The sequence below is a fragment of the Balaenoptera acutorostrata genome, chromosome 6, assembly GCF_949987535.1.
Source record: "Balaenoptera acutorostrata chromosome 6, mBalAcu1.1, whole genome shotgun sequence".
Lineage (NCBI taxonomy): Eukaryota > Metazoa > Chordata > Mammalia > Artiodactyla > Balaenopteridae > Balaenoptera > Balaenoptera acutorostrata.
Window position 1 is genome coordinate 117060190 of NC_080069.1, and position 16753 is coordinate 117076942.

The window sequence follows — 16753 nt, forward strand, 5'->3', positions numbered from 1 at the left end:
CTTTCCATTGTCTCCTGGCTTACACTGTTTCTAATGAGCAGTCAGCTCTCTTCCTTGTAGTTGTTCCTGTGTACGTGGTGGGTCTCTTCCCCTCTGACTTCTTTTAAGATTTCTCTCTATCTTTGATTTTCAGTAATTTGACGATGATGTGACTAGGTTTGATTTTCTTTGTATTTATTCTGTATGGGATTCACTGAGCTTCTTAGATCTGTGGGTTGATATTTTTCACTAAATTTGGGAATGTGTTGGCGGGGGAGGTTGGGGGCCATTATTCCTTTAAATATTTCTTCTGCACAATTCTCTCTCCCCTCCCCTTCTGGAACTCCACTTAACACAGTTGGTGTTGTCCCACAGGTCACTGAAGCACCATTTATTTATCTTTATCTTTTTTAAAAAAATCTCTGTGCTCGTTTGGATCATTTCTATTACCTGGCTTTCAAGTTTGCTGATCCTTTATTCTATAGTATTTAATCTGCTGTTAATTTTATCCAAATTATGTTTTATGTCAGGTGCTGTACCCTTTTGGTTTTAGAATTGCCACTTAGTTTATTTTTATGCGTCCCATTTCTCTTCTGAGTTTCTCTATCCATGCATTCATTCTGTACTTCATTTCGTGAAGACCCTGTACATATTTATAACATGTACACATTTTCAAGTCCTTCTTTACTAATTCCAACATCTGGGTCATCAGTGGGTCTAATTTTATTATTTCTCTTGATCGTGGGTCACATTTTCTTGCTTCTTCACACGCCTATAATTTTTAAGTTGTATGCTGGACATTTTGGATGCTACGTTGAAAAGACTCAGTATTTTATTGTCTTCCTCTCAAGAATGTTGTGTTTTGTTCTGGCAGGCAGTTAAATTACTGGCATATTCCCTTGATCTTGTGGAGGCTTGGTTTTTAGGTTTTGTTCAGGTAGGTTTATTTTGGTTTTGCCCTTAATCCTGGAGTATAACCCTTAATCCTGTGTTCACTTGTAAGGCATGGCCTTTCTGGGATTAAATTGAGAGCCTTAAGTGCTGGCTAAGCCCCATTAACTTGGCAGGGCTTGAACTCCAAACTCCATCTTTCAGGCAGCTGCTGAACTTTCTGCCTCTCAGCTGCTGCTTTCTTTTGGGCTCCCAGGACTCTCTCTCTCTCTCTCTCTCTGTCTCTCTGTCTCTCTCTCTCTTTCCCTCTCCATGTATACAATTTAGGGGTTAACTAAGGATTCAAGGGGAATTTATGTAGTAGTTTTGGAGCTTCTCATTCTGTGGCTTTCTCCTTTCTAGCATTTTCCCCTTCAATTTCCATCCTCAAGGTCCAATCTCTTTCTCTTCTTCCCAGCCAGTAATGCTGCTGCATTCTGTTTTGTCATTCTGTGTATCACCTTGAATAGGGAAATACCCTAGTGTGCTTCCTGTCTTTCAAGGACCATGTCTCCTCCAGCTTCTATTGCTTTGGATTGCTTTCAAGTGCTTTCAAGCAGTTGTCTTTTGTATATTGTCCAGCTTTTATCATTGTTACTGACCAGAGGGTTAGTTCAATACAATCTACTCCTCCTTTTCAGGAACTGGACCTCCCCACATCCCAACTGAATTCGCCTTCTCACCCAAACCTCCTGCTTTTTATTGATGCCCTACCATAAACCTAGCCAGCTGGTTGGTGGTCCTTAATTCAGTTGTCTGCCCTCCCTGTTCTTGGTCATAGTCTGTTGGGAAATATCAGCCCCAATAATTCATAGATTGGTTCAGCTCAGTGTACCCACCAGGGCACTAGAAGATGAAAGAAATGTGTGGCCTCACAAGCCTTGTTAGAGCACCTTATATAGCTACCTGCGATGGGCTGGGTGTCAAGCTCAATATTATATAGGTATCTTTTTTTTCTTCTCCTCCCAAAACCCTATGAGGGAAGTATTACTATTTTGTTCTACTAACAAGAAGAGTGAGGCTTGGCAAAGTGAGCTTCCTTGCACCAGGCCACACGGCTAGGCTGTAATGGGACTGTGATGAAGACTTACATCAAAGATAGCAGGAACACGGTTGTGTTGTCCTGAAAACAACTTACATTTCTTCGATTCTAACTTTTTAACACTTTTTTCTTGTTTTAGGATCTCTGAAATCAAGAGGCATCTTAAAGTTAGTAGCGTATCAGGGTTTAATTGGCAGTACTTTTTCTCTTTTACTAGAACATGACCCATTTAATGGTTGACGACTTCTCAGATTCGAGGAAGTGTGGCAGTTTTTAGTGATCAAGGCTGCAGTGAGGCTGAGCCATGGGTGAGGGACAAAAAGGCAGGGCCCCTCCTCTCCAGGTCAGCTGGTCTTGGAAAGGCCTACGGGAGTGTTTGAGCATCAGGGAGGCTGTGGAACTGCCAGAAGCGTCCATCCATCCAGATTTAATGACACAGCTGCCTCTGAGCTGAGCGTGAGCCAGCTGGTCCCCTCCTCTCCTGGAGGCCTCGTGGTCGGGTCCTGTGACTCGCTGCCTCATGTCTGGCAGGGGAGCCACATGTTTCCTGGTGAGAAGTTAGGAGACTTCTTTTACGGAAAGTATCTAAGACAGTGCTAATAGTCATCCTATACTACCCAGTGTCACAGAGGATGTCCCAGCACACGGAAAGCCCTTCGAGGACACTGTGTCTGTTAAGTGCTTGCCGGGCAAGTCTGTCCAAATGTCAGCGCAAGGTGCATGCTCAGTTACAAAGCAGTTTGGAGAGCCTGTTGTCAGCTCGTCCATCTCATTCGCGACTTCCCAACACGCCTGCCAGGGGACAGAGTCAGGGCAGTGCCTCTTCTCAAGCCTGGACATCACCTGACAAACACATTCGCTGCTCAGGCAACAGATACTTATTAAACCCCATCTGAGCACCAACTATGGGCTCCAGGCCAATTTCCCCGAAGCCAATTTGCTGAGACTTCAGTTGACTGGTTTTCATTTTGTCTTCGTAACAGTATCTTAAGGAATGTTCATTTGGTTTGTCGCCTCTCTCTCACCCTGCAGCTCACGTGGGGGCTTGTCCCCAAGAGGGGAGACTGAAGAACAGAGACAGGAGAGATTTAATTTTCGTTTCCTGGTTTTCTTCGTAGGTTCGTAACAAACACTTCACAGGAAATTTCCAAAGCTGTTTAAAATCATCCCCATCCAGCATAAAATTTTTAAAAACGGTTGCTTCTGGAACACTGTTGTCCGTATCAGACAGGACCTTTGTCCTAAACAGGACATGAGGGACTGGAGGCAGTTTTACGGTCAGTGGGAAAGGACCCCAGTTCGCTTACAGATAGATACCTGCTGAAATTCTCGTCCCGAGGAGTAGCCAAGCTGTTGCCGACCTTGCTTATCCGTCCTGAGGCCAAGCGAGGTGGCTGAGCAGATAAATGAGGGCTTCTGGCAAGAGATTGATGGAGCGAGCTCCCCAGGCATGAGGCCAGGGTGGGATCACGAAGCAGAGGTGCTGGCGCTGGCGGGGAGGTGGGCTGGTGTCATCATAGAGGTCCGAGGGCTGGGCCTGGGGCTGCCTCATTCTGGGCTCTGGCCTGAGCATCTCGCTTGAGGCCTAGTGCATAGAAGCACACGCTATTGAATGACTGTTGAATGACTGCAGGGGAATACTAGCCTTCTAAATCTCATCCAGGGTTTCTGACTCAGGGTCTCAGGGGTGAGGGCAGCAAGGAGCACCATTTGGGAGTCTACCTAGGAGGAGAGCGGGGAGGAGACCAAGGAGAGAAAGACAGCCGCCCTGACATGGTGAGGCTGTGTCTAAACCTCTGAAGAGCTGCCCCAGGCCTGCCCCAAGCTGGCTCTGGGGGTCCTGAGTAACTCCCTCCTCCACTGATCTGGCTCCCGGGTGCCCCGGCCCCAGCCTTGCCCTCCCCCCTTCTCCACTGCTCCGTCTGCCAGGCAGGTACAGGAAGGAAGGCAGTACCTGTGATGGGCCTTTCGGGGCCGTCCTGCCAGGTGTGGGTGAGGCAGCAGAGGGACGTCCGCTCATGTTCCTGGTCCAAGTGGATGAGGTCGGTGTCCCCAGTCTTAGCCCCTCTCCTCTGCCGGCAGAGCTGGTCCCCAAAGTGCTTTGGTGTTTGTTGTCTCCCTTGAGTCTCACGGCAGGCCTGGGGGTGGGGAGGGCAGCAGTTACTCCATTTTGTAGGTGAGAAAAAAGAGACTGTGAAAATATCATGGTCGTTACTGTCGTCATTGTTTACTGTTTACTCCGTATCGGGCATTGTGCCCGTCCGTTCCCTGGCCTTATCTCAGCCAGTCCTCCCGGGGTCTGTGCGGGCGGCGCTCCAAGCAGGGCCTGTGACTCCCTCCCGCCCTGGGCACTTGGTGAGCTCCTTCCCCCACTAAAAATATTAAAAACCATCTTCCATGACTGCATTGGTATAAGGACAAATATGCTAACATTATATAGTAAAGCATTTTCTGACCTAAAATTTCACTTTTTGCTCTCATTTTAAAAGAAGCTAGAACATTTGGGGGGCCCCTGATAGTACCATGAGCCCCCGGCCCTGTGCCTGCTGCACCTGATGGATGACTCGGCCCTGACCGCGAGAGCTCACTCCCTCCGCAAATTCAGAACCCCAAATCGCTGAAAAAGGAAAAAACAAACAAACAAAAAACCCCAGCAAGCCTTTTTATAGAAGTTTGGCACAAGTTCATTTGGTGATAAAATCTGACTTGACTTGACGTGAGGTTCTCCGTAGCGTTCGGGCTGCGTGTTTGCAGGGGGCCACCTGAGTCCACGGGGCCACCGCTCGGCGCCGATGTTGCCCCCTCTCAGTGGATGCGTTCGCTTGCAGATCTGCTCTCCTCTCTTGCACTGTGAGTTCCTTGAGGATAGGCCCATGTTGTGTGCATCTCTGTGGATACAGATATTAATCATTTCTCTTTAAATCCCTCATTTCATCTTTCTCAGTGAACCCATAGGGAGCTGCTGTTCACAAAGTTATCCATAGCTGGCATCCAAAACGATGAGCCAGCGCCTGAGGGGGGCTCTGGATTTGCTTTGCTTGAGCAGATAGGGGAGGGTGGCTGCGCTCGGGTCCCGGAAGAACACGTGGGAGACAACCTCATGGGAACAAGTAATGGCGGCGACACTGGTTGAGCGTTCACTGGGTGCAGGCACTGTGCGAAAGGTCCGTGTGAATTATCTTCTTTATATTCACAACAACTCCAGGTGGTAAGAAGCACCGCTTTCCTCCTTTTAGAGCTGAGGAAAATAAGGTTTAGAGAGATTAAGTAGCTTGCCCGAGGGCCTACAGCTGAAGCGATGGAGCAAAGACGCAGACCCAGGCACGTGGACCTCCGATGCCACCAGGATGGGAGCCTGAATCCGGCCTGGCTCCCAGAGAGCAGCTTGCGCTTGAGCTCTGGACAGCGAGGGCTCTCAGCAGAGGCCGGAGGAGCTGATTTCACTACACTCGTGGTGAGACCAGGGCTCACGCAGTGCTGAGCCGTGAGACTCGGGGCCACAAGTCTCAGCAAGTGCCGTGGAGCGGAGCAAAGGCCCCCTCTTCTGTGGGAGACATCCGCTCAGTTATTTCACACATGTTTACGGTGCCAGGAGCTGGGGACGCAGCAGTGAGCAAGACAGACACAGCCCCTGGCCTTTTGGAGTGTATGTCTCTTTAAGGAGGCAGACAATGAAGAGATGAGATAATTTCCAGACTGATGAAACCAGTTAATGGAATAGGAAAGATGGGGGTGGGCGGGGGTGGGAGGGAGGCTATTTTAAACGGGGTGCTCAGGGAAGGCTTCTAGGAGGGAGGGTCACGTGAACCAAGGCCCAAAGACTGGAAAGAGGCAGCCATGCAAAGGAACAGCACGTGCAAAAGCAATGGGATGGGAATGAGCTTGGCCCTGAAAGATCAGTGTGGCCCAGCAGAGGGGCCAAGCAGGAGAGTGGAGGGAGGCGGAGCGAGAGAGGCAGGCTGGGCAGGTCCTGTAGGCCAGGTGAGGCCTTAGGGTTGGATTCAGAGTGCAGTGAAGGCCCCTGGAGGGTTGCAGGCAGGAAGATGATATGCACTGCTTTGCGTTTTCTCATTGTCCTTCTTGGTGCTGGGTGGAGAGTGGTCCAGGCGGAATAAGGATGGAGCTGAGAACACCATTAGGAGACTTGAGGGGCTGTCCAGGTGAGAAGCAAGGGGACTGGTACCAGGGCAGTGTCAAGGAGATAGTGACCAGTGGTTGGACTCAGGCTAGGTTTTGGAGGAAGAGCTGACAGAAACCCAGCACTACTCTGGTATGGTGAGCATCGAGCCGCACTGATAAGCACCTTGAAGATTTGCCACTTGGGAGCCCTAGAAGTAGAGTTCTGGGAACAAGGTAGTGACCCACAGTCGGGACTGCCCTGTCCAGTTGGGCAGTGCACACCCTGTGCAGCTGTACATGGCAGCCCTGACCACAGCCAGCACTGACAGTTGGGTAGTGCTGGGCACCATCCTCTAGGAGTGTGGGGAAACAGGTGCCAACAAGGAGCTGGAGTGAGGAGACCCTACCCCAGACACTGCCAGAAATAACTGGGGGGAAACTTGGGAATGAGTTTGAGGTGCTGCAGATATGCTGGTGGGATCTATAAAACATTTTTGAATTGCTGTTAATGCGATCCTGTGTGTCCCCTCAGGCTGGAGTGGACTGGAAAAGTCCATTTACTTACCCCACTCCTTGAACTAGTTTGTTTTCATCCTTGAGGTAGCTCCTGAGGTGGATACTCACAAGGTTACTATCTGGAGAGACATGGACAGCTCAGGGTCTCCTTGGGCTTGCTGGAAATTGTTTTCAGTAAAGGTTCATGGCTCTGCTGCCCCAAAGCTGGAAGGGGAACTTTGCGGGAGGCCCTGTCAGGGAGAGGCGAGAACTTGTAGCTGTGGCCCTTGAAAATCACAATGGGTTGTTTCTGCATCTTCCTGGGCTTAAGGCTCTCAGACCTGCCCTGGCTTCTCTGACTAGTAGATCTGGAGTGTGGCATCTCAGGGGCACCCACACAGGCCCTGCAGGGAGTAGGGGCAGCTGGTGCAGGAGGCTTGCTTCAGCCCTGCTAGCCTCCAGACCACCCCCACTGCCCTTCCTCTCACCCTCCCTGTGCTGGACTGGATAAATCTCAGCTCTGAGGCTGAAACCCTGGAGGGCAGGGGACAGGTTTCCCCTGTGCTGGGTATTCTCCAGTTGCTGCCCCGGGCCCAGAGCCTGACCTGTATGGATTGCCTCGATGGGCTCCCTTGCCTTCTGGCTTCTGGTTGGGTTTGGCCAATGGCAGGTGCCAGCAGGTGATGAGAGGGTGGGAAGAAAGTGAGGACGGGTGTATCGCCAGCTCCCTCCCTCCCTGCTGGGCCATGGCTGTCGTGGTGGCCTGATGGGGGTCAGCCAGGCCTGGGCTTGAATTCTACCTCTGCCTCTTATTAACCACGTGACTTCTGAAAGTTACCAATCCTCTCTGCATCTCAGTATCCTCATTTAACAGCTGTGGATGGTAACACCACCTTCCCAGAATGACTGGCAGGAATAAGTGAATCAACGTGAGTGCAAATACCCTAGTGCAATACAGGCTACAATGTAGGTGCTCAGTAAATGCTGGCTCTCTTCCTTTAGTAACTGGTAGCCCCATTATCCTGGGTTTCCAACACACTGGGTCCTCGGGAGATCACTGGTCATTTTGTATCTCTCCAGATGGCCTCCTTTAGTTTTCCCTCTTTGGTTTGCATGTCTGTCGGTCCCAGAACCACGCCTGCAGAGCCTCATGACCAACAGTCCTTTAGTCATAGAGTTGCCTCCCTGCCCCTGCCTTGGTCTGCAGCCTGTATGTGAAGTCTGCTTAACCAACATGGCGGGAAGCAGGCTTGTGGAACGTGCACATGTGCACATCCAAATGTGATTTGTAACATTTACTGAGTGCTTACTGATCCTCACAGCAACCCCAAGAGATAGGCCTTTATTATTACCCAATTTTCAGAGGCAGAAACTGAGGCTTAAGAAGTTACTTGACTAGCCCAGGGTCAGAGTGGGTACATGATGGGCTAGTGTTGAACTTGGGCAGTCTGGCACTAGGAGCCTGGCCTCTCAGACCATGGTGACCTGCCTCTGTCGTGGGGAAGCCTCAGCTCTCTCGGCTCCAAGGACCAAGCCGTTTTAGATAATCACGGTGACTGGAAAGCTACAAGGTTATCTCTCGAAACATCCAATGCTTTAAAATTTTTATCCATTCTCATTAAGCTTTTCACACAGACCCACATAGACACACACACACACACACACACACACACACACACACACACACACACACAGAGCACACTAGCCTCTGAAAATCTTGGCTAATCACACTCTCCTTGGTGACTCAGTCATCTTGAATAGACTAACTTTACTGCCTGTAAGCTCCAGGCAGCTGTGTTTGTTGTTACTTTTCTAGCTCTTCTTTCCAAGGCAGCAATCACCTTCCCTTCCCAGCCTCCCATCCCTCTCCTGATCTGTTGCTTCTCGCCAGCTGAGGTCCCAGAAATCTGATAGAATTATTTCTAAATAAGAGTAGCTGGGCACTACACTAGTCTGAAAAGCTCTCCTGTGAGTGAAGTACATGAGAGTCGATGCCTGCACTTGATCACATCAATTTTGGGGGCTCAAAGGCCTTCGGGACTTACAAGGTCTGTGCCCTTACAAAATATCTGCCGTCTACTGCACACTTACTGTGTGCCTGGCATGGTGGGAGGCCTTTTAAGTGGATTATTTCACTGAATCCTCAAAAATAGAAACTTCCAGGAGAGGTTCTCTTTACTGTCTTCCATTTTAAGTGATGAGGTAGCTCAGGCACAGAGAGGTTAGGGAGTTGACCCACTGCCACACAGCCAGTAAGTGGCAAAGTCAGGATTTGGACCTGGCTGGGCCTGTCTGCATCCAAAGTCCACAGCCGTTAACAGGCTTTAAGCTCTCAGCTTCCCAGCAGCGTGAGGATGGGCAAGTTAGGGAAGCTGTGATCCTCATTTCTTCACTTGTAGGATAATGCTGTTTGTTCCCAGAATTACTGTGAAGGTTGAGATGTTGTGTGCTTGACACATAGTAGGCGCTCAATCAGCGCTGGGTCCCTTATGCTCATCATTCCAGCCCGTCCTAGATCAGAGGTTCTCAAGCTTTAGCAACTTTAGAGTCACCTGAGAACTCGTTAACACACAATTTGCCACCCCAGAGTTTCTGATTCTGTAGGCCTGGGGTGGGGCCTGAGAATGTGCATTTCTAAAATGTTCCCATGAGGACGGCGCTGTGGGAACCACTGCTCAAGATAGATGAGTTTGCCAAGAACGTGAGGCCGGGTGGCCCAGCCGTGACCATCCCTACATCTTTTTTTTTTTTTAATTTTTATTTATTTATTTATTTATTTATTTATTTTTGGCTGTGTTGGGTCTTCGTTTCTGTGCGAGGGCTTTCTCTAGTTGCGGCAAGTGGGGGCCACTCTTCATCACGGTGCGTGGGCCTCTCACTGTCGCAGCCTCTCTTGTTGCAGAGCACAAGCTCCAGACGCGCAGGCTCAGTAGTTGTGGCTCACGGGCCCAGTTGCTCCGTGGCATGTGGGATCTTCCCAGACCAGGGCTCGAACCCGTGTCCCCTGCATTGGCAGGCAGATTCTCAACCACTGCGCCACCAGGGAAGCCCCATCCCTACTTCTGACGGCTGTTTTACACGTGCAGGTGTCGGTTATGCATCACTCCAGGAAAGTGTGGTTTGGCTTTTCGCAGCCATTTCCTAGGAGCTGGCTTGAGGCTTTTAGTCTCTCCCTTTCCCTCTCCTTCACCAAAATGGCCAGGTGTCACTGACCTGGGAAAATGTGGTGTTTAAGCAGCAGGTGATGTCTGGACTGTGAAACAAGCTTCATTCGGCCAATTTTATTAACATGTCCCTGACTTCCAACTGCTTTCCTGGCACAGAATAGGAAATAAAAAGCACATGAAAAAGATAATAAATCATCTTGCAGAAATTACTTTTATAAATTTTCAAACACCGCTCCCCCCTCAAAAAAAAAAAAAACCTTCTGAAGCATCGCTCAGGCCAGATACACTTTCCTTCACACTTGGAATTTTAGGTTTATTTATATACTGGTATGATTGGTGTTCTCCCCTCCCGCAGCAGGCTGTATGGGTGAGGCGGTCACCTCGTCACCCCTGGGTCCCCAGTGCCTGGCACACAGCATTGGGTGCTCAGTTGTCATTGCTGTGGGGCGGATAAGTGAAGGGCTTGGTGGTACAGTCATGGGTGCTGGAGTCGGAGGGACCTGGGTTTGAGCTCAAGGCCTGCCCTTCCTGGCTGAAAGGCCTTGGGCAAGTAACTTATCTTTTGTGCCTTCATTTCCCCCTCTGTAAATTGGGGATAATAAAAATAATACCTATGTTTCATAGGGTTGTCATGAGAATGAAATGACATAAGGTATCCAAAGTGCCTGCCATGTAATAAGTGCTTTATTTTTTCATCATCATCATCATCATCATCTTCTTCCTGCCAGGCAGGCCAGTGTACTGGTATAGAGTGTGGGCTCTAAAACCAGACTTTCCACCACTTACTAGCTGCGTGGCCTTGAACAGTTCATGTCACCTCTCAGTGCTTCAGTGTCTTCATCTGCAGAGCCTGTGGCACGGGCAGCCAGGCCGCATGAGGAGGACACAAGGGAGGAGGCACAGTGCACCCCAGGGGGCTGCCCTTCTCCCCGATGCCCACCCACCCTCGGCCCAGGAGAGAGAAGAGCAGCGGGGCAGGGGAGCGCTCCTGGGTAGAGAAACATCCCCAGGCTTCTGCCGCTGGAAATCCCTCTTCCTGGCAGCCCTTGGAAGCGCAGCTCCGTCCTCAGCTGGTTCCGATTACTGTCACGGGCTCCAGAGCATGCTGTGGTGGCGGCGTTCCCCTCCTCAGAGCCGCCTTTGTCTGCAGACGTCACTCCCTTCCCGCTACCTGCCAGGCTGGAGCTGCTCTGGGTGGGGTGCGCCCGGCAGGGACGAGCCCCCGCCCGCCTGCCCGCAGGCCTGCCATCGCCTTTCTTCCTCTGCCAGGGTCGTTATGGGCACCCCCAGACCTGGCCCTCCTCCCTGGCATTGTCAGAGAAGCTTTCAACACCTCGAAACCCACCCCGGGGCGGCCCCCGCCCCCATCCCCTGTAACGTGGAACCCGGACCGTCCCGGTTTCTATGTGTGCAGAGCGTTTGGTAAACAGAACGCTTGAGCCCTGACTTGCTGGAAGGGGCGAATCCCAGCTGACGCCCCAGACACTCAACCTATTTTGGGCCTTGTCTCTCCCCTGCCGAGGTCTGTGGTCATAGTGTTCATCCGGTCCCCTCACCCCCAGCCCAGCACCTACCATGGGGGTCGGAGGCATGGCCAGAGGAGTGGGCCTTTCCTGCTAGAGCCTTGGCCCAGCCAGGTCTCCGGCCCCTGCCCCCCGGGCTGCACCCACGGATGCCTGGTACCCGCTTGGTAAATGCTCTTGTCCCCACTCCCCCCGTGAATGCCGCAATTCAGCACACACAGAGAAGAGCTTCACTTAAGAAAGAAAGTATTCACGGCTGCCATCCAGCTCCAGCAGGCGCCGGGAGACAGCTGCCGGCTCCCGCCCCTCCCGGATGGGAGGGCCACTGACCCTCCACACACACAGGGGTCTCTCCTCCTTTTTTCTTTTTTTTTACGACCCACAGTCTCTTTTGGTTGCTGGACCAAATGCAGTTTAAATCTGTTTTCAGAACACCTCATTAATAAGTAGCAGATGAACAGTCTTCTGGAATTAAGAGAACACCTCCCATTCAACAAAATATGTGTTACAGGCCCCCGTGTACCCGGCGCTGGGCTAGGCTCCTCTGCCAGAACTGGCGCAGCCTGAGAACACCGAGCCTGTGATCCCTTCTCCACCCAGGACCCCTTTCGTGTCTCTTCTTAACTCTGGGTTTTGAACACTCCTATAAATAATCATAGCTGCCATGTGTACTGTGAAGTTCAGGTACAGTGTGAAGCTCTATTCTGATCTACATCATGTAGATGGGGAAACCGAGCCTCAGAGAGTCAGAAGTCTTGCCCAGGGTCACCAGGAGCGAGGTCTCGCCCCCAGAACTGATGCAGAGCTCTGTTTCTTTACTGTTGCAATAGAAACTGTCTCTGTGAAACATGCTGCTGGTGTTAGGTGAAAAGAAATGCCTCACCCCCTTCTTGTTAACGAGCTCGTAGCTAACCAGAGCTTCCGACCAGCCGAGAGTAACTCTATAATGTTTGTCGAACGGAACTGAGGTGACGGTTTCCGGCCCCACCTCCAGGCTCAGCCCCTTCCCCACACCCACCCCTGTGAATCTGGGAGGCGTCATGCAGGAGAGAGGGTCCTGGACTCACAACAAGGGTAGTTGGAGATGAGACGGGTGCTTCTCCTCCCCAGAGCCAAGTGAGGAGGCTCTGGGAGAGTCCTTTGCGAAGGTCGGGGTGCCTCCTACAAGAGAGGGACTGCAGGACCCTCGGCCCACCGTGGAGCGCGGGAGCACCCCAGGGCAGCTGAGAGTAGGGGGCTGCATCCTTTTCAGCTCCTCCTCCCCTCTCTGGGGAAGAAGAGGGAGAGGGTGATTGACACAAAGCCCCTGAAGTTCAGGTCCTACTGAACATGGAAACTGGTGTCTATTTCTGGTGTAGGGATTTCTGAAGGGGAGGCATCTGTGGAATCACCAGGCTTAAAGAACGCGGGTGTCTGGGAAGAGGTGGGTTCACCTCCCGTTCCCGTTCGCGGTGGCCCTCACAGGATGCCAGCAGCTACCCCAGATGTTACTGTGTCTCCATGTGAAGGGAGGGGGCAGAAGCTGGCAGTGGAGCAGGAGCTGTGGCTACCCAGGCGGCCACCGCACCAAGCCGTGGGGGACCCTCAGCCTAGAGAGGGGTCAGGACATGTGCCCCTCATGGCAGGGAGAGGATGCCTGGCTGCCCTTCAGCCACGGAGGGGCCAGGACACAGCTGAACACATCCCTAGGAGACCCAGACCACCACCTGCATCGGAGGGAACCACACCAGACCAGCTTCTCCCACCAGTGACAGGAGACCCCTGTGTGAGCGGATCTCACTCCCCACCCCGCCTCCCGGAGCGAGTGGGCCCAGTGAGGTCTGCTGGAGTCTGAAAGGCATTAGGGAAGGAGGTTCAAACAGAGAAAATGGCCTTGGTAAAGAGCAGAGCATCCTCTATCCCACCTCCTCCAAGCTCCCAGGGAGAGGGGAGGGGGGGAAGGGAGAACAGAGATGAGTTTTGAATGGAGTTTGAATCAAGTCTTCAAATAAACAGAACCGAGTCTTAAATCTTGAAATGCTACTATGCTAATAATGGAAAGTGACTGCAAAGTTACAGAATCTGGCCCAGATTTCACTGAGGGACCAGCTGCCCAAAATTGCAAAGTGGAGTCAACACAGCGCAGCTGGGGAGTGGCATTGGAGAGAATAAAGCATTTCATGTCTGTGCCCCCAGTGGACTCCAGTTCTGCAATAAACTAGTCATGACCTCAGTCATCCAACGACCCCAGGTTGGGAGTCACCAGTCGGGCCACCTGAACTTCCCACAGATGCCTGGAAGGCCCAGGAGTGCCCAAGGAGCCTCAGCTCACTGGGTGGGAGAGGTGTGGTTGGCGGCAGCCCAGAGTGGGGCGTTTACATGGATGAGACCCACTCGGGGCTGCCAGCCAGGGGAGCCATGGCAGCGGAGGTGATGGAGTGAAGTGGGAGGAGAGAGAAGCAAGCAGGAGGGGAGAGTCTCCTGAGCGTTACTGAGCTCCGCCCTCTCTGCCACTCTGTGCGGGGCTTTCACAGGTCTCCTTCTCACCCACCACCTGACCGCAGAGGACCACACCTGAATCTGGCCCCATCACAGCACATTAGCCCCCAGCCCATGGGGGGGCTCACACTAGGTCAGTTAGAGTTTTGCCTGTTTGTTTTGTTTTGTTTTGTTTTTCTGAAGCCAGGGAGAGGGGGAATCTCTCTGCCTTGGTTGCAGTGCTGTCATATCCTGACACCACAGCTGCCAGTGGCCTGACCTCTGCCACATGGAGAGTCTGAGTAAATGAGGCATGCAGCCGTGCCCCAGAGGGGCAGCAGTACAAGGTGGGGAGAGTAGGTTGTGCAGGCAGCAAGCGCCAGCTCGAGTCCCCGCGCCAGCCTCCCTGGGGCTGTCCTGGGGCTGCCCGGATTCTGTGGTGCAGCCCCTGGTCCTGTGAGCCGTTCTGGGATTCTTAAAGTCCTTCCCCATTTTGAAGCTGTTCCGGGTGAGTTTCTGTCACTTGCAACTAAAAGGGTTCTGATTTACATATCTTCCCCCACACCGCCCCCCACTGCCCCGCTTCTTTCATTTAGGAGATATTTACTAAGAGCCTGTGGTGGAGGAGATAATACTGCGGTAGTGCTGGGAGGGGCTCTGGGTAGGGCAGACGTGGCCCCTGGGCCTCGGTGCTCAGAGCCTGGGGGCGCAGGCGTCAGGTAATCAACAGGTCGGGCAGACGAGGCTTTGGACCCTGCTCTGTCCCTCGCTGTCCAGGTGATCTCAGACAGGTTGTTCAAATTCTCTGAGCCCAGGTCCCTCTTCTGTAAACGGGGCTGCCTGAGGGTTCAGGGAGGTGTGATGTGGAGCTGGCAGCAGCCCTCAGGGAACGGAAGCCTGTAATATCATGGGGATCAGCCTCCTTTAATTACAAAGCGACTGATTGTTACAGAGGAGAGGCCCGAGGTGGGCAGGGGGGCTCTGCAGGCAGTGCAGCCTGAGCCTCAAGCTGCAGAGTGAGTGGGCCGTGTCCAGGCGTTGGGGACAGCACGTGTGTGCTCATGTCCACAGCCTTATACTTCATGACAGGGTGTATAGCACACAGGTCTCTAGATCAAAGCGTTCTTGACTGTCAGAGCCAGAAGTTCCAACCCCCTCGTTTACAGATGAGGTTATGGGGCTGTGGGGAAGGATGGGAATTTGTCACGGCTGTGTTGCTCGTAAGGGCCAGAGCTGAAACAGGAGCTCAGGACCCGAACCCGACTCAGCTGGGCCAGTACTCATGGAGCCGGTACCAGCCATCAAGCTGCCGGCTTGAACAAGGAGCATGTCCCGGGAGCCAGGAGCCCCGAGGAGAGAGGGTGGACGGGCACCAGCAATCCCAGGCCAGTGCAAGAAGCGGAAGCCAGAACCATCCCGGGCGCGGGCTCCCCCTGGGGAGTAGGTGTTGGACAAGCTCACAAGTTGCCACCATCCTCAGGTTGTCCAGGAGGCCCTGGAAAATAGAACCCTTCATGCCAGCTGTCAGCCCCCAGAGCGGCGTGTCCCGTGGAGGTCGGCCACTGAAGGACAGAGTCTGGGTCCTTCCCTAGCTGTGTGACCTCGGGCACCTCCGTGTCTCAGTGTCCATGACTGTAAAGTGGGCATAATGCTGGTAGCCCCCTCGGTGAAGCCCAGTGCCGGACATCCGCGGGGCCCTCAGCCTGTGGGACTTACTAGTTTATTATTAGTGCACTAGGGTCACAGTTACTGGTGGGTAGGCAGCACTTTCATGGCTGTAAGTTGTAGCTCAAACCTAATCTGAATTCTTTGTGTCCTATTCTGGTCCTGGCAGAGCTGAGGAGCCCGAGCTTGGGTTCCACAGGATTGCTCTGTCTCTCCCTGTTCTCTGCTCTTGTGCCTTGCCCTGCACCGCAACTGTCTGTCCTCACACGGGATGGAAGATGATCCTTCCGGGGAGATGAGTCCAGGCCTCAGGGCCAGCAGTGCCTTGTCTGGGCTCACCCTGCCTCAGAGGAAGGTCTGGCCAGAAGGTGGGTCACGCTGCCCTGTGCTGACACACAGCAGGCCTGGCGAGGCAAGAGTCCACAAGCCACCCCGTGCCCCCGACTCCAGGAGGCTGCTGGTGCAGCCTGGGGCTGGGAGAACTTTCCAGACCTGCCATTGCTGGGTCACCCTGACTAGGAAGTTGTACCTGCCAGGGCTGTGGCAGACTTCACCCAACCACACCACCACCCAGTCTTCTCCTTCTCGGGAAGAGGCACCCTACTCAGCGCTGCACAAACACTCCCAAACCCAACCCGATGTGTGCCTGGCTATGCCGGCCACAGAGGCCCTGGTGGACAGGACCGGTAACAGACCTGTGGGGAGGTGGATGGCGAACAGCCGGTGGTGTGACCCATCCGGGACCAGAGCTCAGAGAATCTGCACTGGGCCACGTGTGAGTAGCCGGTGGGTCAGCAGAGCGAGGGTGGAGGGGAGGAAAAGCAGAGGTGTCCTCAGCGGAGACCAGGGCGATAGAGGCCCAGTCTCCAGGGCTCAGGCCCTAACCCCAGTCACCACTGCCCGGGTGCCAGGAACCTCCCTGCGCCTTGCCATCCATGGAGCAGCTGCCGTGAGGATCCTAAGACAATGCAGTGTTTCCCCACGCTTTGGGCACTTATGACCATCTCCACTAATCCTACTAATGTTCTGGCTCAGTTTTTCTATTTTATTTTATTCTTAGAATAAAATAATCTATCTCAGAATCTATTTTATTCTTATCTGTGATTTTGAGGATTTGCTGTGCTGTCGATTTTCTAAACAGGTTAAAATAGATACATATGTCCATCCCTGGACCAATGATCCTCTCAGTGGGGTGTGTCCACACGTTGGGGAACACGGATGACACATGTTGATTGCTGGTCTTGATGCTCCGCACGTGGTGACCTCTGAACACGGGTCAGCTTTTATGCTGTTATGATTATGATTGTTGTGGCCATTGTCACGGCAGCAAGCCTGTAGGAGGAAGGAGGGAGGGAGCTGGGGCTCTCTCGTTACTG

At 52.6% G+C, this 16753-nt stretch overlaps 1 protein-coding gene across 8 annotated transcripts in view; it reads left to right on the top strand.

Moving 5' to 3' along the window:
* The window catches only part of RALGPS1 (Ral GEF with PH domain and SH3 binding motif 1), a 292098-nt gene that overhangs the window by 196530 nt on the left and 78815 nt on the right, over positions 1–16753 (top strand). The window lies entirely within an intron of this gene.